The 24,888-nt window shown below is 37.8% G+C and overlaps 2 pseudogenes; one reads left to right on the forward strand and one right to left on the reverse strand.

Annotated features, from left to right (window-relative positions):
- Positions 1-1,134, forward strand: part of LOC149144490 (nuclear transport factor 2-like) — a 103,289-nt pseudogene extending 102,155 nt beyond the window's left edge.
- A 242-nt stretch (positions 1,135-1,376) lies between these two features.
- On the reverse strand, positions 1,377-1,985 carry LOC149144491 (putative 3-beta-hydroxysteroid-Delta(8),Delta(7)-isomerase pseudogene; annotated as a pseudogene).
- Between the last annotated feature and the right edge of the window lie 22,903 nt (positions 1,986-24,888).

Raw genomic sequence — 24,888 nt, forward strand, 5'->3', positions numbered from 1 at the left:
AGAAAGTAATTCCGTACGAGATATATCACCGCAGTCAGTTTCATATATATCAAACTGAATTTGTTATTGCTTTTAACAGTCATGAAATTCACAGTCAAGGGGGCGGGGGTATGGCAAACGAATCGTAGCAGGCATAATAAAAATGCTTTGAACGTTCAGAGATCAGACAACCTATAATTTCCAAAATATTTGTTGTCAGCCATTGACCATCTTCCTGCTGCAGTTCACGATGAGGGGCCACCTACTTGTGAAACTTCAGTTGTAATCCAAGATGCACCGAAAAAGTCTTATGCTTCAATTGTTAAAGTAATGAAAGAAAATGCGGCTCTTAGTGTTGCAGTTCAGAAACCGTCTCTTGCGAAGGCGGTGCCAAGCGCTGAGCATCAAGCAACTTATTCCAGTCCACCTAAGGCATCTGCAAATGAGTCCTTGAGTTCCACTGCTGTCGATATGACAGATAACAGTGCTTCCCCTGAAGCAAAAGGAAATGTGTGCTCTATTTATATCAAGCACTTGCCTGTGAATGTTACCCCTGCTCAAGATGAGGAAGAATTCAAGAAGTTCGGGGCAATTAAGCCAACTGGGGTTCAAGTTAGGAGTAAGCAAGGAGGATTCTGTTTTGGTTTTGTTGAATTTGATGAAGCAGCTTCAGTCCAAACTGCACTTCAGGCATCTCCAATTACAATTAATGGGCGGCAAGCATTTGTTGAGGAGAAAAGACCACATCTAGCACTAGAGCTACTCGTGGACGGCCTTTTCCTGCTAGAGGGGGCTTCAGAAATGATGGAACAAGGGCACGTGGGGCCTACGCTGGTCGGGGAAATGGAAGAGCTGATTTTGTGAACAGGGCCGATCTGGGAAACAGAGCTCGAGGTTCTTTATCTAGGCGTGCTGTTTGGTTTTCTGAAGCTTCCGAAGGATACCAAAGGGATAATCACATTCGAAATGTTGGGAGAGGCACTCAGCGAGGCGGTATGATGACAAGCAATGGGCCCAGGATGGGATCTGTTGCTGCATGACATCTAGGACAACAACTTGGTTGACTTGTTTGTCTAGACTTGGGTTGTTCATTTAAACCATTCAGGAGCTTAAAGTTCAATTTTGATAGAATTGTTATATTCTTTTAAGCAATCTTCCATGGCCATTGGCGGGGGAGGGGGAGTTGAATAACAAATAGTTTGGCAGGCTTCCATAAATGCAAACCATTTTGGATCAGATTTTCTGATTTTTTTTATCGGATTTGTTCAAATTAATATTAGAAACTGTGAGGAGGTGGCCATTCATTGCCTCTTAGAGTTTTCTACTGAAAAGCAGCGATGAGTTTAGAAACTGCATGCTATTTGTAGCTGGAAGTACAGCCGTCAAGAAAGCGTGACTTATTTTTTCCAGCATCTTACAGCAATAATTGAAGGTATTACCAACCAGAAGCTGTTTTCCAACACAAAGTAAAGCCAATAGTAATATCGACCAGCAGAGAAGTTGTCACCTTCCAAAAATGTTGTAACAAAATATACAATGTCACCGTAAAGTTGGCCCAAACAAATTGCCAATTGGAGTGTGTAATTGTATGGCTTCCTTTCTGCTATTGCATACACAGCAAGAAGGCATGCAGGTCCCTCTATTACAGCAGTGATTCCTTCTACTGTAACTACAGCAGAATCTCTTGCTGCATACCTTGAATCACCCTTGTTGTACCCTTTCCAAACTTTCGCCAGGTAAAAAGGAGATTCGAGCTTGTAAAAGTTTGGAGAGAAAACAAAATACCCTTCGAGAACCAGATGAGTTAACCCAGTAAACGCCCACCAACACATAAGAATTCTATCAATTGATGAGATCTTGGAGCATCTTCCTGAGATGAACCAGATGAGAGTAACAACAAGGACAGAGGCAATCCCATACACACCCACAATCTGAGATGGAGGGAGGAAGAGAGGCACATATCCAGGCAGTTGCAGGTCCTCGGGATAATATGGATGACCAGCCATTTCGCTTTCTCAATGAATCTCCACCAATGTCTTCATGGATTACAATGATTGGAGGGTATGCAAAACATGGCGATTGCGAAGAAGCCATCGCCCTCTTTCATCTAATGCAGGGCCGAGGGATTCGACCTGATAAGTTCATATTTCCCAGTGTTCTTAAAGCCTGTGTTGAACTTGGGTATCTTCAGCAAGGCTATGATAGCAGGTTATGTTCAGAATGGGTTTCGGGATAAGGTTATGGAACTCTTTGATAAAATGCGGGTTTTAGGAATCGGATCCAATGAGATTTCATGGAAATTGCAGGATGTGCGCAGAGCGGGGATGGAGAAGAGGCTTTGAAGCTATTTTGTCGAATGCATGAAGAAGGTGGAAAACCCAATTCTGTTAAGATCAATCCGAGGGGTCGTCTGAATCACGTGGATCACTGTTATTATTATTATTATTATTATTATTATTATTTTTTTTTTTTTTTTTTTTTTTTTTTTTTATTTTATGTTATTATTTATTAGTAACAGTCTAGAAAATGAAATTAATCCTAGCTTTAAAAACAAAAATGGTTAGTTTTAAATTTTCTTTTTAACAAATGGACACAAAAATTTGCATATTGAAAGATATTTTCGATGAAGCATATTGCAAAACATTTATTTATTCCTGAAATTGGTAATCATCCCTATTTTCTGATCCTCAAGATCGTACAAAGACGCAGGAGGAGAGCATACTTATTCTAAGAAAAACTGAAACCTATTTTCTGATCCTCGAGATCGTACAAAGATGCAGGAGGAGAGCATACTTATTCTAGGTAAAAGCAGAACTGAAAATTAAATCTAAAAGCCTACCTACTCTATACTAATTAGAATTTACAAATTAGTTACGTGTAGTTAAACTTCCAATGAATTCATTCGCGTAGCAGTGACAACAATAGATTCAGTAGCAATTTGTCAAATGATGGATGAAAATATTTGACAGTGAATGAGTCTGGTTGTTGTAACTGCAAATCAACTAAAAAGTTAAAAGATAAATCTAATCTAGTACTTACCTGGAACCATTGTTCGATGAAGCTTTGATATGCACAGTTTCTCTCACTCAGATCATGCTGTAACTTTTGTTCTTCTTCTCCAATTTGCTGCTCTTCTTCCTTGATCTCCTGTTCGAATGGTTGTTCGCCATCAGATACGCAGGATTCTTCAGATGTTGAATCTTCATTTATTTCTTGGGGAGTAGTTGAACCTTTAATTCTTGTTAAGATCTCCTCTTCCAAGGAAGAAGAGATCCCAACTTCTGCTAGGATCTGAGTGAGTAGTTCCAAGCTGAAACTCATTGTTAAGTCATGTTGAAAAAAAACAAAAAAATCAGCACACTAAAAATTGAATTAAAAACAAAAGGGATCACAGAAATAATCTTGAATTCAATACTCAATTAAAACCTCTTACAAGGGTTGTTCATTAATTGAGTAATTGAATGCTTCAATTATAACCATGAACCATGAATTCATCACACATTCTTCACAGTTGTGAAAATCAAACACACTTGCAGAAATCAAAATTCACACTTGCATAAATGTAAACACACCCTACATGCCCTGATCCATAAGAGGTCGAGCCCATTACGGTATCTCGAATGCGATGCGTAGGCTGTTCCCCACGTCTTACCGCATTTAACACCTCGGAGTTAGGAACATATCTAAACACACTTGCAGAAAAATCAAACTAAACTTCAATCCATCGTGCCTCCCCGGCAACGGCGCCAAAATGTTGGGTGAAACTATGTTCATTTAATTCCGTTGTAGTACTTACCCAACTATTTAATTTATCAATCCGAGGTCCGTAGACTTACGAGACACATGCACTATATATGCAGGACTGAAGTGGAACTAATCTAATCTAATCTAATCTAAATTACTGAAATCAAATTAAAGCATTGAAACACTAACTAGGAAAGCATGAAATTGCATAAAGGAAAATAAATACAACATGTGAAGAACTGAATGGCAAACAACAGATATGAGCTCATGACAATAAAACTATGTCAAACTATATTACAATAACTAAATTACAAATCAAGAAAGAGTCAAAGTTAATCTCCATTCTCTATTATTCATTATTCCTGCCAATGAAGAGAGAGAACTTTCTTATATACATGAGGAAGATAACCTTTCCATAATTACATATCAAATATTCTCTCAAGCACTCTCAACTAGTTTCCCATTATTACAAGATATCATCGCACAAATCTCTCAAACATGATCCCACAAATCTCTCATATCTTGGATAAGATATGTCTCCATGATTTTCTCGATATGCCTCCATGATCTTCTCCTTAGGATAAGATATGCCTCCATGATTTTCTCGATATGCCTCCATGATTTTCTCCGTAGAAAAAGGCTTGCATAATTATCTCCTTGATATGGTGGAGGAGATATTAATTCTTCACATATTTCCTACATCACAAAACTCACATATTCTTGAGATATATATAAAAATATGTACATTTTCTAAGAATTAATCATAAATTCACTTATAATACAAAAATGAATAAAATGGAAAATAAGAAGGTGAAACCCAAGTGTATGTAGGAAAGTGATATGATAACATGTTAATGGGATGATGAAATGTAAGGAAAAAGGTGGATGAAAATATGACATTTTTGAGTCCCAACAGGCTTATCCGCATTTCCCTTCCTAGCCTTATATTTCTTCTTACCACGCCCCTTCTTCTTCCCATCGGATTGTTGGTTTCCTTTGTGATCTGAATATTGGACAACATTAACGCTAAAGGTTGGGAAGGAATAGACACTAACGGCATAGCTTGTGCCGGAGAAGTACATTATAAAGACAATTGTTGCAATTGATTCAACAGGTTAGACGTACTACTATCGATTGACCCTACGATTCTATCAGCATGGAGTCCCGGCTTAGGTTTGGCTAGATCGATCTTCGATCAAGGAGCATTAGGTAGACTCTTGTAAAGGACTCGAGACTGATAATAAATGAGTTCTAACTGCGTGGCTCTAAAAATGGCTTGTTCTTTATTGAACACTTTGGAGAGTGACACATCCTTAGAAATATTTGGCTACAAATATTTCAAAACCCATTCTAGAAGAAACTCATCAGGGATATATACCCTGATTAGCCTCTTCCTTCTATGCCTCTCTTAGATGTGGTCAGAAATAAGAGTTGCCTTGTCTTGTTCAAAATTGGTTAGAAGCTCAGTTTCAGCATCATATCAGACAAGCAATTGAAAATGATTTAGAAACATAGTATCCAATTCAGCAAACGTATAAACGGTACCCCTCTGTTGTAGCCACTATAAAACCACCCTAAATTTTTTGGCATATCCAAAATTTTGGGTACCCACTGCTCGCCCCAAGCTACTAGGGTTTTGATAAGGCCTTCAACCAGTTAATCTCCCTGCGACCCTTCCTATCAAACCCTCTTGATGCACCCACTCACGCTTCATACGTTGTATCCACACATCATGCTTTATCCCAATTATAAACCTTATGATTGCATTAGGGTTTGGGGGTGTGTTTCTTGAAGGAGCATTGAGAGCCCCGTGACTTTGAAACCTATCCTCCTATAGTGTACATTGTCAGTTAGTAGAGGCATTGTGTTTGGACATACAGGACTTCAAGAGGGATTTCATATGTTGCCCATATTAGGGTTTGTGGAAACCCTAAATTATCAAAATAGGGGGCACATTCTCACCTGCATTGTCTAGCATCATGGGAAGAATGATTTCGTGGCATGTCCCCTAGGTTCATGGTTGTTCCCCCCCATGTCAGCATGTGCATTAGGGTCATAAAAATGTTGTCTTTCCTTTGCTCCCTTGAAACCCTAGTTTGGAATGACTAATATTCTCACTCCTCATAATGCATGTTCACTAGTGTTTCAAGGCACTTTATCTATAAATAAGTCATTCCCCATAGGAAACACAAATATTAAAGTCACTGGAGATTGGTGGTTCCATTAATGCCTAGTTTAGAATTTGTCTCAAAAGGAGAATTTGAAGCATGACCTTCTCAACCCATGCCACCCTTAACATCTTAATTTGGGTTATTTGTGGTTCATGCTCCATGAATAAATTAATTTTCATTATTATTTGTTTTCTTTCATGCTCTCACATGAAGATACAAATATTGTAAGCTAACTTGTTTTCAACCCATCTTCTTTCATGAAATTAATTGAAGTTGCCACATGCATTTGCAACAATAGCATTGAATGATCCCTTAACATGAAGATGGTGGCTTATATCATTATGAAGGGAATTAAACGGGGCATTAAATGGGGCTCATCACAAAATGCATGAGGAGGTGCACATCAACATTATATTAAAATAGAGTTTCATTATCTGTACATATCCAACAAAATGTCAATGGATAACATGATGAAACTCGCATCTAAAGGCCTCATATACATTAGTGTTGTTATCTTCCACAATATCCCAAGGCTAAGAAGGGAAATAGAAGGAGGTAACTGCAAACCAAAGAGGGATCTATCTATGAATTCACAGCCAATGATGACTGGAATGGAAAAGGATTTTAGGCTAGATATGTTAGGCTTAGATAGGGTTTTGAAAATTTTAGGTTTTGATGTTGGATAAGGGATGAAAACCAGGTAGCTAGGTCAAAGGATCAAAGGGTTACAACAACAAAGATATAGAGGAGAAAGGTAGCAATAAGTTTGTGATGGCTTTAGGGTTTGTGAGTGTAGTGTCCTGTTTGGAACAAGGAAAGATCTTAATGAGCATGTGTATCATGAATTCATTAAGTAAGAAATAAAATTGCACAAAATGATATTCCCATCAAAACATAGCTTTATGCAAACAATTATGTTTATAAACTTTAAGGAAAACCACTAAAGAAACAAGATATGAAAAGAAGAGATGTATATCATTCAAATAAAATTGAAACAGAGAAAATACATCATCACAAACTCACTGCACATGAATTCCTAGATAATAGTTGTAAACTGCTCCTTTGATTTCCTGAATAAAATGTCCAAGTACAAGCTACAAGTGTTCTCTTCTCCGATATCCAACTTGTTCTATGATTGAGAAAATAATACATATAGAGCAAAACAACATCTCCCCTCTCTCAGGGATCGAATAGATGAGTCTAGTAACTGATACATGAGGTGTTTCAACTAAACCCTAATGTCTAGGGAGTTTAAAAAACTCCTTTGTTTAAACTTTGACTCAAACTACTGCCATTAATGAAGCCTAAATTTACATAAAAACATATTAACAAGCCTTTTTACCCATAATTACATCATAGTTACCTCAAAACCAAATAATTACATCATCAAAAGTCGAATCCAACTCACAAAACTGAGAAAAATTTGTTACAAGCAAAAACGCAGCGAAATCAGTCAAAAATGCAGCGTGCCAGGAGAAAACGCATCGAATTTGGGAACTCTGATTTTTGAAGGCCTTCCCGAGGTCCAAATTCTGATCTTGATGGATCATTGGAAATTTGTGGATGTATGCTACATGATGGAATCTTCAAGAGCTAAAAAATGTCACTTATAGCCCCTCAAAACTGCATTATCCCAGAGGTACTCTCAAAAATGCAGCATGCTCTTCAACATGAGGGAAGAAAGGTGATTTTTAGGTAGTTTTTGGCCATTTCCACCTATCAAAACCTATTGAATGTCTGCTCCCAAAGGCTAAATGTGATATACAAGTCATGAGGAATCCAGATATGCAAACAAAATGTGATTTGGAGCTCCCTATCAAAAGCATAACGTGGGGCATGTTGTGTTTTTTACTCCATGACTGTGTCAAAATTTGCAAAAATTCACAAAAAGCCAAAATTCCTCCAAAACTCTTCAAAATTGGTTCATGAAGTCTTGAAGTGTTATGCTATGCTATGAGGGAGGCATCAGAAAGAAAATCCAACTTATCATTCTTTTTTTGCCTGATTAGGGTTTCCTTGAGTTTTTCCTTCAACCGCTTGATTCTGACTTGGGATACCTTGTTCTTTGTGTAGTAATGCATGGCCATGTGTCTTAGCAACCTGTTGTCTCTGGCCCTCTTAAGAAGCTTCTCCAAATGACAATTCACCTTATCAAGCCAAAACTCTCTATTCTCATTGATTTCTATTATAATTAGGTCAACTGAAATCATTTGTTTTCTTTGTTGTTGATGTGCCCTTTTGAGGCCTCTAGTCCTTGCCTCCTTCTTGTAACCTGCTCCTGATGCTCATCTAAATCCTCTGTATCAATCATTTCTTTTCCCTTTACATCCTCTTTGCCAACATCAACCTCATACTTTTCCAAGAGTAGTTGTTTTACCTTCAATTGCTGATTTTCCTGCTCTAGGAATGAAATCATGAAATGGGCCTTTGATAAAATGTCCTTAAGCTCTTTGATCTCAACATATTTCTCCATGATGACCTGCTCTATTGTCTTATTCTCCTCATTAACCTTCAAGTCAACCATGTCAGTGTCAAGATGGAATGGCTCCTCATCTTACAAAGGTACTTCATGATGTGATGATGATCCCTGTTTTGTTGATGTTGTTGATGTAAGCTTGGCCCCTTCCACAAAATGTGGAGTAAACACAAGCCTATTGCCTCTCTAATATGTTTGATTTACCTTAGGCCTAGGTGTCCTCTCAACTACATGTCTGCTAGATGAGACACTCTTCACATGCTTAGATGGTGTTGATGGTGTACTTGGGCTTGTAGATTGACTAGTAGAAGATAATAAGACATCTGACTGAATGAATGTCTCCCAAGTGATGTTCTTTTGAGCTAGCTGATGCAATACAATAATCTTGATGAGGGCATGGTGGAAAAGGCTTTTTTGATGATCACTCTTTCTATGCTACACCTTCTCTACCATTTTATTCAAGCTTTTGTAGTGGTCGTAGGGTAGGTTTAATGGCTTTACCCCTGTGAGATGAATGAGCAGTCTAACATGGTATTTATACAATCTAGAAAATTTGTCGTCACATGTAAATTAATTCATAAAAACCCTCATCGATGGAGAAAAATTCTCAAGGAGTTGTCCAAAAGGAAAAACCTTCTTAATGTTGTGCTTATAGTTTTACAGGTCCAAGTCCTGAGTCTTAAACCATTTTTCTCCAATGTTGGGTATCCTTGTGGCTGCTACTATGACTTCAGTTGAAATAGTGAAACTAACACCTGCAACAATGACCTTATCTCTCCTAAGATGAGTGGCAAACAAACTGGTCAAGTTGGCATGGTATTTGACCCTTTGAACCAGCTCACAAAACCCTAAACACCCTACATTTTGAAAGCGCTTTTTAGACAATGGGGAAGACATCAACTCATAAGTGTTTGACGGTTCAAACCTTGAAATTTGTCCTCCCTTATTATAGGATTTCTTTTCCTCCTCCATTTTGACAGTGTGCAATAGAAAACCTAATTATGAAAACAGGGGAATTGGGTAAGGGGATATGATGAAAGGCTTAGGGAAGGGAAAAGAGGGTAGAAAAATTTAGGGAAGTAGGTAGGGCTTTAAGGAATGTTTACGAAGTGAAAAGGAATGAAATGATTCTAGTGTCTGGTCAAGAGAATTTTTACACAGTCCAACTAGGAAAGTTGTGAAAATAGCAACATATGGGAAAATTTGAGGATATGCACCATGAAATCAAGGAAAACAGACTTATGGAGGGGTCAAATAGACTTGAAATTACTTGTAGAAAGTTTTTGAAGACTTCAATTACCCTTTGGAAACTTTTGAAAACCGTTTTGTGACTGTAGGAGAGAAAACGCAGCGAAATTCTCTATAGGAGAGAAAACACAACGAAATTATGGAAAACACAGCGTGGGCTCTGGAAAACGTAGCGTAGGTGTTTGGATTTCCTTTTGGCGTATATTTGCCCATGAAAATGCTAAGGAAATGGCTTGTTGGTAAATGAGATATCTCTACCAATGAATATGAGGGAGAGAAATGAAATGAAATGGTCTTTATAGCTTGTAGAAGTCAATTTCATAATGGTAGGGTGGCCCACCATATATTTTCACTTTGCTTTTGAAAACTATGTAACTTTGGAACTTTCAAATGCAAATTTAGAACATTGAACTTATTACATCATTTTGAAATAAATTACACTTGGAACATAACCTTTTGAGAAAAACCCTATTACTACTCCTTCATTTGCCGAATTTATGAATGACATGACAGATTTTGATGACTCTAACCCTAATGACCTAATGGTGACAGTGAGCTGAATGAATACCATGATGATGAATGAGATGATGATGATGATCTTTCAGTGATGGCACATCCAATTGAGTGATGGGAGTGACCGGAACATGAAAATTTTAAAGGAGCAACAATAGACCTAGACACACTAGCCATTGACCAAATTTTATTATGAAAACCTAATGAAATGAATAAAATTTAACTTTGAGACCCTAAAAAAACCGTGTAAGATCATATTTGATCACTAGTGATAGGAAGAATTGACTGACACTAACAAGCGCCACATTAAAGTCACACTTCTCAAAGAACACACATGGCATGCGTACAAATGGATGTAACCGTCGACAATTCCGAACAGAGTAATTTTTGGACCGTTTAAAGGCACACCTATCATTGTTTCTTGAAGTAGGATTCTATTACGAACCAAAAGGCAAAGAATATGTAACCCACGTCATAGTTATGGTTGTATTGTGGTCATTTGGAAGTATGGAAGAGTTGTCATAGGAGTTTGTGTGGTAATAACAGAGATCGTACGTTACGAGCATACCCACATATATCTTTCATAGCGACACTCCAATGCTACATAACAGGTATGTTGCACCACTGCGTTAATGTTAGTAAACCAAAGGTGGGGCAGATAGATGCACAACAAGCTGGACACGTGATATTCTAGCATAAAAATACATATCTTCAACGTTGTAAAACCAGTGTCGACTGGGTGATCATTAAATAACGATACAACTATCCATGTATGTGTAGATGGGAGCACAACCCAATTTTAAATATGAAGTCACATCCTTGGTAAAAAAAAATGCAGGGATCCTGGCAACCCCACCATCGCCAGTAGCCAGGTCGCACTTCAACGACGTAGCGATGGGGGTCAAATTTCAATGTTGTGATTCAAGTGACATTGAGACTTTGAATATTCAAAAGGGTTGTGTGTTGAATAGAAACACCAAAATAACGCATTCGTTAGTTGCTAGTTGGCTAAAATAAATACAAAGATCTTGGCTCTTCCTTCCATCGCATGATCTTTAGCCGCAGTTCCTCATCATAAGCATGAATACCACTAGACCAGGCACGAACTGTGTAGGTAGAAGGTATGATCTTCTCAATAACAAGACCTGGCAATTTGATATAACTCCATTACAGGCGATGTATACTAGTCACAGTTCCAGTTGAAGAAGCCTAAGTCGCATCACATTGGGTGGTCTAAATTTCAACAGAAGTCACATTTTCAAACCTCAAACAAGACATGAGAGGTGTGACCAGCCATGTGATGCAACTGTATGAGCTCTGGCAAGTGTATCTACGTCGAGGTCTCAGGGTCGCACTCAAGAAACGGCTAGAAGGGACGACCTCCACTAATGTGTGACCATGCGACCTCTTCTGGAGTGGGCAAGTCGCAGGTCCGCACCCGAGGAAACTAAAAAATGATACGACCCTTCGTTGAATATGACCGAGTAAATGATTGCATCATTATTTCACTAGTCCTTTAGTTGCACTCCTAAGCATCAAAGAAACAACTAAAAGCATGACCTATGTTCAAGTGCGACCATGCGACTTCCACAGGTCACCGTTCTGAATATGACTTGTCGCAAGGTCACATTATCTCGCTTCGGGGAGCAAGCACCCCTCACGACCTTCCGGATTTCGCGACCTCTTGATCCCGCCTATTTTTCGAATTGAATAACTAATATGGGATATGAATTATGTGTGACTCTGAGGTGTGATACCTCTCTCTGTTTGCCACATTTCCTAGCATAAATCACAGCCCAAGTCTGCAACCTGCTATAAGGTTCTGGCATGCCCCACATATTTTTATCATACATAGTTCTTATAGTACATCTAATTACAGATTAAGTGAATTATGTTCAACCAAGAAGTGGAAAAGTTTATTGTGTTCATCACACAACAGTCATAATCAAATGCTTACCTTCAGTGTGTATACATATATGGCCATATAAGAGGAGAGACATCCACTACAAATAAACTATTGGATTTCCTCTCAAACGTCCAAAAAAAACATTAACAATTTCAATTGAGAAGGACAAAGAGAAAGAGTTTTTTTAGGCCACACCGTCGTTTGTCCTTGATGGGATCAAATCCACACTACGACACTACAACCTTGATGATGATCGCTGCTTGAATGGGGTATTAACATGGTTGCTATCACACTGACCATTTAAATGCCAAATCATCATCATCAACATATTGAGGTGTTGGGAATTGAAGCAGGTTAATTGATGTTTCTTATATATACAGTCAAAGAGCAATGTTGTAATGGATAGTGACTAATTTCTAGGAGAAACATCATTGACCGAGGAAATATTTTGCTAGACCTTCTAAGTTACATTAAGCACTATTATGACGATGCAAGTGTTACTAAGAGCCATGATCTCTAATACCATCAAATACTTACCCTCAAATGGAAACAACACAAGTGAAGCTTGCAAGCCAACATAAAAGTGAAGGGACGTTGGGGAAAAGGACAATCAATAGCATAGCTACATTCAATGCCCATTCCATAGTAGGCCCATGGGAAAAACATTGATTGAAGAAGCACAAGAAGACTATAAATGCCACTCTCTCTGAAATCACAATGGCACAACAAGTGACCACATATGGGTCTAAATTATTTATTTATTAATGTCATTCTTTTAATTAGTTGACTGTATTTCCAATATCTATAAAGCATGTATGACCCATGTTATTCGCCTGCAGGCAGATGGAAGGAAGCAAGATGTTGGATTTGGGTTTCTCATGAAGCTTTCATAACTAGGGTTTCCTCCAGCAAGCAAGATAGTCCCTTACAGGTTCCAAGAACCTTTCAATAAATTCGAAGGCACATCACCAGAAGATTGATGAATGCAAGTGAGGCATACTGGTAAGAAAATAGGTTTGTTCCAGGACTGAGCATCTGCATCATTTCAACACATGGGAAACAAGAATTCTAGGTTTTCCAATAACCCTCTACATCCTTCTCTCTCTCCTTCATCGTAATGTAAATATCGCCCACCATAATATCAATAGCTATGTTAGGACCGATTCAGGCATGTAACAACCATTTCGCTTCAGACACCTGCAACCTAGAGTTTAACAAAACAGCTGCGGAAAGTTTGGGCTGGTTGCGGAAAGCAGTTTGATCAAAAAAAAAAAAAAAATTATTGTCTGCAGAGCGAAATAGTTTTATTGATGAAAAAAACAGTCTATAACCATTATCATGACTATTTGACCCTTTCATAGACTTAAGCCCTTCCGGTTCTGCCTTTAGTTCAGTTTGACCGTATTTGCCTCCTTGTTGACCACAGGTTTTGATGACCGGTTTGGATGAGCTGGAAGGACACACACCATGTCCTTGATCCCACAAACTTGCCCATGTGGCTCTTCTACCCGGAGGACACCTGGAACATAGCATTTAAGAAAACAGCTGCGGAAACTAGTGCGAGCTGCGGAAACAGTTTTCAGCTGCGGAAAGTGGCTAAAACAGAGTGTAGTAATTACAACAAAAACTTCAGATCATATCAGAGGATCATATGACAAAAAGTCCATAACAAAATTATTTTGATCCTTTGGAGTCCAAATCCTAATGTTTTGTTGTTTTTTTTTTCTTTGTGACATGAATTTCCTATATGGGAAGATGACCGCATCATTCTCTGCTCTCTCAAAGGCAGCAACAGCAGAGTATATCCATGCAGCACTCGCAGGTTTTGTAACAGCAAAAGCAGCAGCACATGGTGAAGAGGCAGGCATACAAACAGCCTTTCTCCTCATGGCGCTTCTGAACATGTTCATAGTAAGTCATTCCCTGAGTACTTGGTGGAGCATACATTTTCACCCCTAAATCACAATAAACGCAGAATGCAATAAAGAAATTGACACAAGTGGTGTATACTGATATGGAATTTTAGGATGAGTAATCTAAAATGCGAGGGAATCTCTGAGTTCTTCAAACATGATTTTCTCCAACATTTAACCGACAACGACTTCATGGGATTTAATGGCAGAGAGTCGTGTTCAATTGGAACACGTCTCTAAACAGGTTTGAATTGGATAAGAGGGAAGGCGTGTAAAGGCATGTAATTGATCCCAATTAGAATTCCTTCCCTCAGGCACGCGGAGTTAATCAATTAATCAAACTATCAATTAATCAATTCAAATCCAGTTTTTTTCACGCGGCGGCAAAAAAGAGGCTCCAAAGAACCGAGAATTTCTCCCAGACCGCCACAAATTTCTTCAAACGGTTTCTGGGTTATCTAATTAACCCACCTGGAAAAAAAACCCATGTTTTATTTTTTCAAAATTCGTCTCCATTTGGTCAAATCGAACGTTTGAAGTTTGACATTTTTCTGTGTTTACGTTTTTCTGAGTTTTACTGTTCTCACTGTTCTGCCTTTTATGAATTTGCTGTTTTTATTGCTGCATTTGGTTTTCTTATTTGATCTATTGTTCTGTAGGTGCATTAGATAGGTTCAACCCTACTAATACAATACAATCCACCTGCAACCGCAGTCACACCAGGTATACTGATGGTCAGGAATCGAAGAGGTGAAGAACATATTGCAACAAGCACACTAAGGATTGATGCTGCTTGACCACTTCGACCAACATTAATTCCCTCAATCACAAGCAAGTCAGTCTTACAGTAGATAGCAAAATCTTCACAGTTGTTCTTAAAGACATTGTACAACCCAAATCCTTTCTGAAATAAGTATGTCGCTCTATGCACCACAGTCTCAGCTGGGTCTTCATCAGCGAGTGTGCAAGTTCCACCTCGAACTTTTGCAAGAAAGAAGGCAGGATTGACAGAATATTCAAAACGGTACAGCGCTCCTCCATCAAGGAAACAATCAAGGCAAGAACAGATTACTCCATTTTTGTCTTGTTGATAGCCGCATATCTAATTACAAGAATCATATACGATATGTATGAAGAGAATACATGAAACTGATAGGAAGGAAGCAAGTATTAACACTCCAAAGTCCTTAGGGTTTGAGACAATCATTCCCATGACATAACCCAGCAAGGCCATGCATGATTTTGAAGAGAGTTTTGAACCCAAATTGAAACCACACATGGCAACAGAATCCACCACTGAATCCAAATGGACCAAAGCTTGATCAGGGAGGCAGATTTTTTCATAGCGAAAACTAGGAATGGAGATAGCCATAGATTGTGTTTTTTTCTTTTTTTCTCTTCTTTTTTTCTTGAATCAATTGAAGTGATGAAGTTTATTTTGTCTCCTATTTATTTTTTTTAACAATTCTTTTTCTGATCCTCCAGATCACACAAAGTGCAGGAGGAGAGCATACTCAAGAATTATTATTTTTTTTACTTAACAATCCTTTTTCTGATCCTCTAGATCACACAAAGTGCAAGAGGAGAGCATACTCAAGAATTATTAACCTCTTTTTTTTTCCAGATGTAAGAAATAAGGTCTTCTAATTACACTTCCCCGGCAACGGCGCCAAAATGTCTAGTCAATTTAATGTCTTAAATTGCTCTACATAAATTATCAATCCGGGTATCGTAAACTGATGAAGTGTGGTGCACTATATGTGCTTAGTTAACCTTTCTCTTACTTCGTTGTTTTATAGTTTATGTTGTTTTTGGGGTTTTGTTCTTGTTGGTTTGCTAAAGTGTTTAATGCAAATGGAAGTCCTATTCTAAGGTCTTAAGAATACTTTTAAAGGACAAGTATGGATAAAGATTTCAAGACAAGGTCTTTGTCCCTGATGGTAATTTCCAAAACTTAGCACTTCAAAAGAACTTAAAACATGTTATTGATGGAGTTAGTATTTAAACAAAAGTGTAAATATACAACTAGTTCAATCGAAATAAAATGCAATAATCAAATAATGAGAGAATGACTATGTGACCCAGTATCCTTGCTGCTTCAGCAAAAGGACAAGACGATTCTATCACGTCATTAGTTCATTAAAAGGCTATGTGCATCACTAATCTACAATCAACTTGAAAGCAATTTATGTACACTAATATACATGTTTTTAAAAAAAGTAAAATGCAGCAATTTAAAAAGACATTTGTACATTAATATACATGAAATAAGAAAAAGAAATGCAAGAAATTAAAGTGACAACTATACAAGGTAGGGGCCCTCTACCACCTATGAAATCAAAGCAAAATTGAACACACTTGCATGAATTAAAATTGCATGAATGAAAAATCTAATCTATCAAACTTGAAAGCAATCAAATAACATAATGAAATCAAAGCAATATTTACAAAATGAAATCTACTCTACCTTACATCCTAATATGCTCCATGACATCTACTTCACATCTCCTTCCATGTTGAGAACATCAAAGCTTTATTCAAATTCTTCAAAAGTAAAAAGTACAACAAAGTTCTCCAAAGCTTTCAAAAGCCATCAAGGAAAAACTACAAACTTAAGAACTAGGAACTAAAAGACTAACAAATGAAGGAGAGAGATCTCCTATTTATACAAAAAGATGAGAGCCATCTCATTAATGATAGTCCATGAATCTCTCCCTCTACCTCTAGAGTCCTAATCAAAATAGGAACTGATAAGACACATGTCTTTTTAGAGTTACAATACAATTAGGAGATGTGACACATATCCTCATGATCCCATGATTCTTTCCAACCAAATTCGAATTTGGCCTTAGAGTGCCACATAAGGGTCTTCTAGAAGCCTCCTTTCAACCTACACATGTCAACAATCTCAACCCATTTGTTAGGTATAAGCATATGCACATTATTTTCTAATGTTTAACCACAAATTCACTTAAAAGGCTTAGAAATAATAAAGATTGGAAAAACATAAAGGTGGCCCAATGATAATGAAAGTGGGATGAATGTGGTGACATAGTAGTGAAATGGAGGTGAAATGGAGGTGATATAATGGACATAATAGTTTAGCCCTTTATCTATAAATGACTTTGTCTTGAATCTTTCTCCTAGGATGTTTATCTGATTTGGCCATTTTTCAATGTTCAATCCCTGATGAGTATCCTTATCACTTGCCTCAGTTAAATTTTGATGGTGAGGATGGAACATCCTTGATTGAGCACATTTTTGGTTTCCTTACTTTTTGCAAATCTTACGATATTGGTGATGAAGATTTTTCTTGTGTGCTCTTCTCCCTCACCCTTGAAGGTCGCGTCAAGCAATGGTTTCATACATTGCCAACAACTTCCATCCATTCATTATAACAACTCATCGGTAATCTCCAACAAGATGTGTTTAGTAGGATAAATGGGCTTAGAGTGAAACCTGGAGAATCTCTAGAGGATTTTGCTATTAGATCTGTCCATCTTTGTTTTTAATTTCCTAAAAGAGACGTCGACTAGGTGTATTTGAGTGAAAATTTTCAATGATTGGTTTTCGTTTCTCTGCAAGATCTTAAATTCAAAACTAATCCCAATTCTTGTGAGTATCATGACAATATGCAAGTTACAAATTGTCTAGGTTTTACCCCTAATCTTGTTTTTCCTATCTCTATGAATCTGGAACAACCTTAAGCCTCCAAGGAGGAAATTAGTGCTTATGGGAATTCTCATCCTCCTCCCGATTTGTTACATAATAACGTTTTGGTCGTAAATGGTTTAGATGATGAAAAATGCTTTCCAGGAAATGAACCAACTTGTATCACCTTTGAATATTTCATACATCCTATTGAATCTGAACTTGAAGATCCAGTTGATATAAATTCTCTCCATTTTGATGAAACCAACCACGAGTCCATTGAAAACATGTCTTTCTCTATTCCTAAATTTCATTCACCTGACAGCAACGGCTTGGGTCTTCTCTGAGATAAAGTTGATTTTCCCATCAAATCCACGAACCATGTCATGCATGCAAATCCATTTCCCCCTTTGGGAAACATTAATGGGCAGGATGTGAATCCTAGTCCGATTGGTGACCCTTCATCTTATCCTTTTCATCCATTTTAGTCCAATTTATTTCATGGGTGTAATTCACCGACGACTTCTGCAAATCATTCAGAACTTTATCCTGTTCATGTTGGGTGAAATCATGTACATGGGGTGATGTTCCACAGGCACAATATGCAGATCTTGAATCTCTTGTTCTTAATCTATTCCACCCGCAATATTTAACAGGTGAAGAAGAGGGCCTTACACCTCAGACCATTCAAGATGGTCTCTCATTAATTCCTCTTCAAGCTCAATCCAAGAAGAAACTTACGTGCCAAATACCCAACCTGATCAAATTGGTGGCTTTAACAGTTTTCATTATACCGAAAACATATTCACTCACACTTCTGGTGATTATCAATCATACCCATCTATTGATCCTATGAAGCCACCATAATTCAATGATTCACCTTTCGAATGTTTGAGGACTCATCAGGAAGTTGAGGCACTTCATATTTCGCTAATGGTTATGTTAGGTTCTCACGTTCCTTATGAGACCCCTAAACCAAGTCAAATTAGGGTTTCTGAAATTAGGGTTTTTTCACATCACTCTCCTCTCAAGATCATCTTGTCAGGTGCAAGCTCATCTTGGAAATACTCTGATTCAGGTGAGGTTTATCCGAACACATCGACCCACCTCCTATCAGCTAATATGCATCAACCTCTATACCCTAATTTTTTTTTAAGGGAGTACACCAGCCATTGTCTCAAATGTTTTTGGTTGTTGCCGAGCCAGTATGGATTGTGAACAAGGACAAGTAAGAGATACCTTACAATCCACTATATATGGGGGTATCATTCACCTAACCCTTCCTCTACCCGAGACTCTTCTGGTTGATTCAATTCATTATTCGGAATCTAAAGAATCGGATCTATTGAATTTCCAATCTATCAATATCCAGACACCTGGTCCAATCAACAATATTTTCATTGATAGTGGTCTTGTCACAGCTAACGATGACCATATGAATTCACGTGTCAATCTTGCGAAACTACCAATATTTGATGAATTTTTTCTTGAAGATTCAAATATTTGTCAGGATGGTGAGGCACTTCAGCTTTTGTTGATGGTTAATTCAAGTTCTCACACCCCAGATGAAATCCATGGACAACTTCAAACTATGGTTTCCGAAATTAGTGTTTTTGCACTTGAATCCTGAGGTATCTCAGTCACACCTAGCGAAAACCCCTATTGTCAGAGTCATCAAGTTGATCATCCTCCATATCATGATAGGGTTACTCATTGGATTGAAGGATCTTATCTCATGAATATCTCTGCTAACAGATGACATCTTGCCTCACTTACATTGGATTTAGGGTTAAGCATGAATGGAAGTATGTCATGGCTGGATGATTATGAATTTCAAGTTTGTGATTTTGTTTAGCGGGATTGGATTGTAGTGTGTTTTGAATGTTATTTTGTGGTACGTTTCCCTGTGAGTAGACGTGACTTTCTTGTTGTTGTGCATGTTTCACAGGTGAGCATTTTGATTTTGGCACAAATACTTTTACAAATTCTAATCATTGACATCTTTGTTTTTGAAGATCAGGAATTTTTGAGGTGGCTACATTAGAAGTTTGATTTCACATGACCCGGCCTCCTCTCTCGTTAAATTAGGGTTTAGGGTTTAGACTAGTTAGGTTTTACGTATTTCTTATTAATTTGCTAATTAGGTTTTTCTTTATGTTTTAAATATGCCTTGTTGTGTTTTCTTTGTCATAGGTGATTAGTTGTTACATGACATTATGATTTTAAGCTTGCACTCATATCCTTGCATCGCTCATTGTTGCATGGCATTCATGAAATCTCTGCATATGCATTACATTGGTATTTTAATTGAAATTGGTTGGTTCCTTCCTTACATTAGCATGGAATTCCATTTCATCATAACTCCTACCTACAGCATTACGTCATGCATTCTTCTTCTTGCATCCTAGCCTTGTGTTTGCTCCTTGCCAGATGTAACTGCATGAGCCTTCGTGAACCTGGAGCTTCCAAACCTTCAATGTTGTGACTAGATTTCTTACACCTACTTGTATATGTTGAAACCATAGAAGATCTTCCCTAGTCACCTCTCCCTAGCATTAAAACCATAGCCATAATTATTGTGTGTAGTTGTGATGGTTACTCCAATAGGTAGATTCTCTTAGAACCAGTCATCAAAGTTACCTCTTGGATCTCTCCTACGAGTCTAATTTTTAACAAGGAAAATAAGAACAGATTGCTTGTGGGTAACCCTAATCAGCTTGAATGACCTATAACCATAAAGGCTAAACCTTGTGTTAATCATGGTCTTGAATGTTTCGATGACTTATTTTCATTGTTCACTTGTCGACTGGAGATGAGATGTGAAAGCTTCGCATGAGGGAAAACCTAAATCAGAATATTTGTTACTTTTTTCAAGCAAGAAACAACCTCTCTTGCTCATAAAATAAGTCGGGATCCATTAATCCACCCTGGTGCAATGAACTGCTAATAATAAGTGAAAATGTGCACATTAAAGGAAATGAAATTAAATAAAGGGTCAAGGATCGAGAAAGGCTTTCTATGCAGAGAGGTAATGCAATGACTCCACTGAGGTACTGACCAGGATCGCTGGCAGCAGAGCAACTTCTATAATTTCTTGAAGTGACTCCATCGAGGTACTGTCCAGGCCTGTTGGCAGTGGAGCAACGCCAAAAACTTAATTTAATTTTTTTTAATACAATAGGCCCTCTACCTCGTCCTTTACATCATCTTCAACTAATGACATGTGTGAAATTCTAATTGGATGTTTACTGAATATCAGGACCTAGTTGAGACACAAAGGGAAGGAATATATGTAAAGGTCAAGGTAACATGAGAGGTACCCATAGTAATTGTTCAATATTCCCTTACATCATTACCCAGAATCGAGCTATTCTAGGGATGTTGGGAGAGATGCTAGATTCTATCAGCGATTCGCAAATTGTTTTAGTCGCTACAACACCACCCAAAATTTTTGGGCATATCCAAAATTTTGGGTACCCCACTACTCACCCCAAGCTACTAGGGTTTCAATAAGCCCTTTAATTGGTTCCTCTCCCCGTGACCCTTCCTATCAAACCTTGTTGATGCACCCACTCACGCTTCATACATTGCATCCACACATCATGCTTTATCCCAGCTATAAACCTTATGATTGCATTAGGGTTTGGGGGTGTGTTGCTTGAAGGAGCATTAAGAGCCCCATGACTTCGAAACCTATCCTCCTATAGTGTACATTGTCAATTAATGGAGGAATTTTGTGTGACATACAGGACTTCAAGTGGGTTTTCATTATGTTGCCCATATTAGGGTTTCGGAAAAACCCTAAATTGTCAAAAGAGAGGGGGAATTCTCACCCACGTTATCTAGCATCATGGGAAGAATCATTGTGTGTCGTGTCCCCTAAGTTCATGGTGGTTCCCCCCCCCCAATGTCAGCATGTGCATTAGGGTCAGAACAATGTTTCCTTTCCCTTGCAACCTTGAAACCCTAGTTTGACATGACTAAAATTATCACCCCTCATAATGCATGTTCACTAGTGTTTCAATGCACTTTCTCTATAAATACGTCATTCCCCATAGGAAACACAAATATTAAAGTCACTGGAGATTGGTGTTTCCGTTAATGCCTAATTTAGAATTTGTCTCAAAAGATAATTTGAAGCATGATCTGCTCAACTTGTGTCACCCTTAACATCTTAATTTTGGTTATTTGTGGTTCATGCTCCATGAATAAATTAATTTTCATTATTATTTGTTTGCTTTCATGCTCTCACGTGAAGATACCAATATTGTAAGCTAACTTGTTTTCATCCCATCTTCTTTTAATGAAATTAGTTGAAGATGCCACATACATTTGCAACAATAGCATTGAATGATCCCTTAACATGAAGATGGTGGCTCATATCATGATGAAGGGAATTAAATGGGACTCATCACAAAACACATGAGGAGGCGCACATTAACATTATATTAGAATAGAGTTTCGTTATGTGTACATATCCAACAAAATGTCAAAGGATAACATGATGAAACTCACATCTAAAGGCATCACATACATATGGGTGTGAATTGTGGCCTAGCAGCACTCTCGTCTCAAAATGGAAACAAATTGAGAAAATCCAAAAACGCTTGATCATGAACAAGTTCAAAATAAAAAATTTGGTGCGTTATGAGATAATGTTGAGTGAAATAGGAGCAAATTCCATTGAAGCAATTGCTATGGTGCGGCTCATAAGATACCTAAAAAGAATTGAACAAATGAGAGTAGGTAGATGGCCTGATATTATCTTCAATGAAGGCATCAACGAAAGAGAGAAAACACGGATGAAACAAAACTACACATGGATGAAAAAATGGAATATCTACCTCAGTGCCTATCCCACAAATAGCAAGGAGCTAAAGGATTTTGTTATGGAGAAGTTTCGTAAAATGGTATGGGGAAAAGAGTTGGGTAGAAAGGAAATATTACATTGAGGAATTCAACCCTATGTGTGATTTACAACATAAAGAGTTCATTGGAGCTAGCATTTTGTGGAGGGAAAAGGTTCTTATTGCTCGATTAAGGACCAACTCACAACAACTTCGGTGTGAAACAAGATTGTGGAAAAGGCCTAAAGAAGCTTGGGAAGAACAGGTGTGTACATTTTGCATGTCTGGGGCTGTGGAATCAGAAAAACATTTCATTTTGGAATGTGATGCATTCAAAGACATCAAAGAAAGTTATGAGAACATGTTAGCATCAGTTTCTTGGCACTGTCTTTTTAGCAAGGGGATTTTTGGAAGGTTGGGTCAGCTCATCATCAATTTGAATCGAAAAAACACTGAATTGCAATTGCAAAGAGCGAAAAACAGGGAACTAATGGTCTCACAAACTATTTTTAATCTCGTGGACCTTAAAATATCATTTCATTACATTAGTGTCGCATTAAAGTTACACTTCTCAAATAACACACATGTCATGCATACACATGGATGTAACCTCAAACCGCCCTTGACAATTCCGAACAACGTGATTTTTGGACCGTTTAAAGGCACACTTGTCGTTGTTTCTTCAAGGATGATTTTATTATGAACCAAAAGGGAAATAATATGTAACCCACGTTATAGTTATGGTTGTATTGTGGTCATTTGGAGGTATGGAAGAGATGTCGAAGGAATTTGTGTGGAAATCACAGAGGTGGCATTACGAGCATACCCAAATCAATCTTTCATAGCGATACCCCAATGGTATGTAACGAGTATGTTGCATCATTGCGTTAATGGAAGTAAACCACAGGTGGGGTAGATAAACGCATGGCAAGCTAGACACGTCATATTCTAGCATAAAAATACATATATTCAACGTTGTAAAAGCAGTGTGGATTGGGTGAGCATAAAGAAGGATACGACTGTCCATGTATGCCTATATTAAATGAAATGATATTTTAAGGCCCACAAGACTAAAAATAGTCTATGAGACCATTAGTTCCCTGTTTTTCGCTCTTTGCAATTCAATCCTTTTCCAATTCAAATTGGTGATGAGCTGACCCAACCTTCCAACAATCTCCTCGCTAAAAAGACAATGCCAAGAAACTAATGCTAACATGTTCTCATAACTTTCTCTGATGTCTTTCAATGCATCACATTCCAAAATGAAATGCTTTTCCAATTCCACAGCTCCAGACGTGCAAAATGTACACACCTTTCTTCCCAAGCTTCTTTAGGCCTTTTCCACCGTCTTGTTTCACACCAAAGTTGATGTGAGTTGGTCCTTAATTGAGCAATAAGAACCTTTGCCCTCCACGAAATGCTAGCTCCAATGAACTCTTTTTGTTGTAAATCACACGTAGGGTTAAATTCCTCAATGTAATATTTCTTCTTTCTATCCAACTATTTTCCCAATACCTTTTTACGAAACTTCTCCATAACAAAATCCTTTAGCTCCTTGCTATTTGTGGGACAGGCATTGAGGTAGATATTCCATTTTTGCATCCATGTGTAGTTTTGTTTCATCCATGTTTTCTTTCTTTCACTGATGCCTTCATTGAAGATAACATTAGTCCATCTACCTACTCTCATTTGTTCAATTCTTTTTAGGCATCTTATGAGCCACACCATAGAATTTACTTCAATGGAAGTTGCTCCTGTTTCACTCAACATTATCTCATAAGGTACTGAACTTTTTATTTTGAACTTGCTCATGATCAAGCATTTTTGGATTTTCTCAATTTGTTTCCATTTTGAGACGGGAGTGCTACTAGCCCACAATTCACACCCATATAACATCACTGGACAAACGAGGAGTCAAAAAAGCACTTTAATCGTTTTCCAATCCCATAACTCTGCCTCTCTACATCTGTTTTGAAGAGCATATAATGCTTTCCACCCTCCTAAAATTCTCTTCTTTCTGCAGTCCTCCCAATTGAGTTTGTTGTTGAAATCAATCCCAAGGTACTTATATTCATTTACTTCTTCAAGAATGTTGTCTTCAAAGAAGAAAGTATGGTGGCTCTACTTCCTTTTATTAGAAAAATCATTATTTTGGTCTTGCTAGTATTGACTTGCATCCCCACTACTATACAAAAATGCTCAAGGGCATATAAGTGCATTTGCAATCCATGGGTCGATTTAGAAATCAATACAATATCATCAGCATATAAAAGAAGCTTTATCACAAACTACCCCAAGCGAACACCATCTCCACCTTGCAGATTTAGCCACTCTTCCAATTTATCAATATATAGACCAAAAAGAGTAGGGGATAGAGGGCAACTTTGCTTGACTCCAATGTCACTTCTAAAGCTTTCTGAAATACCTGCTGAGGTTCTAA

Source organism: Pinus tabuliformis, chromosome X (assembly GCF_031772625.1).
Source record: "Pinus tabuliformis cultivar Carrire ecotype Pingquan chromosome X, CPIR1, whole genome shotgun sequence".
Classification (NCBI taxonomy): Eukaryota; Viridiplantae; Streptophyta; class Pinopsida; order Pinales; family Pinaceae; genus Pinus; species Pinus tabuliformis.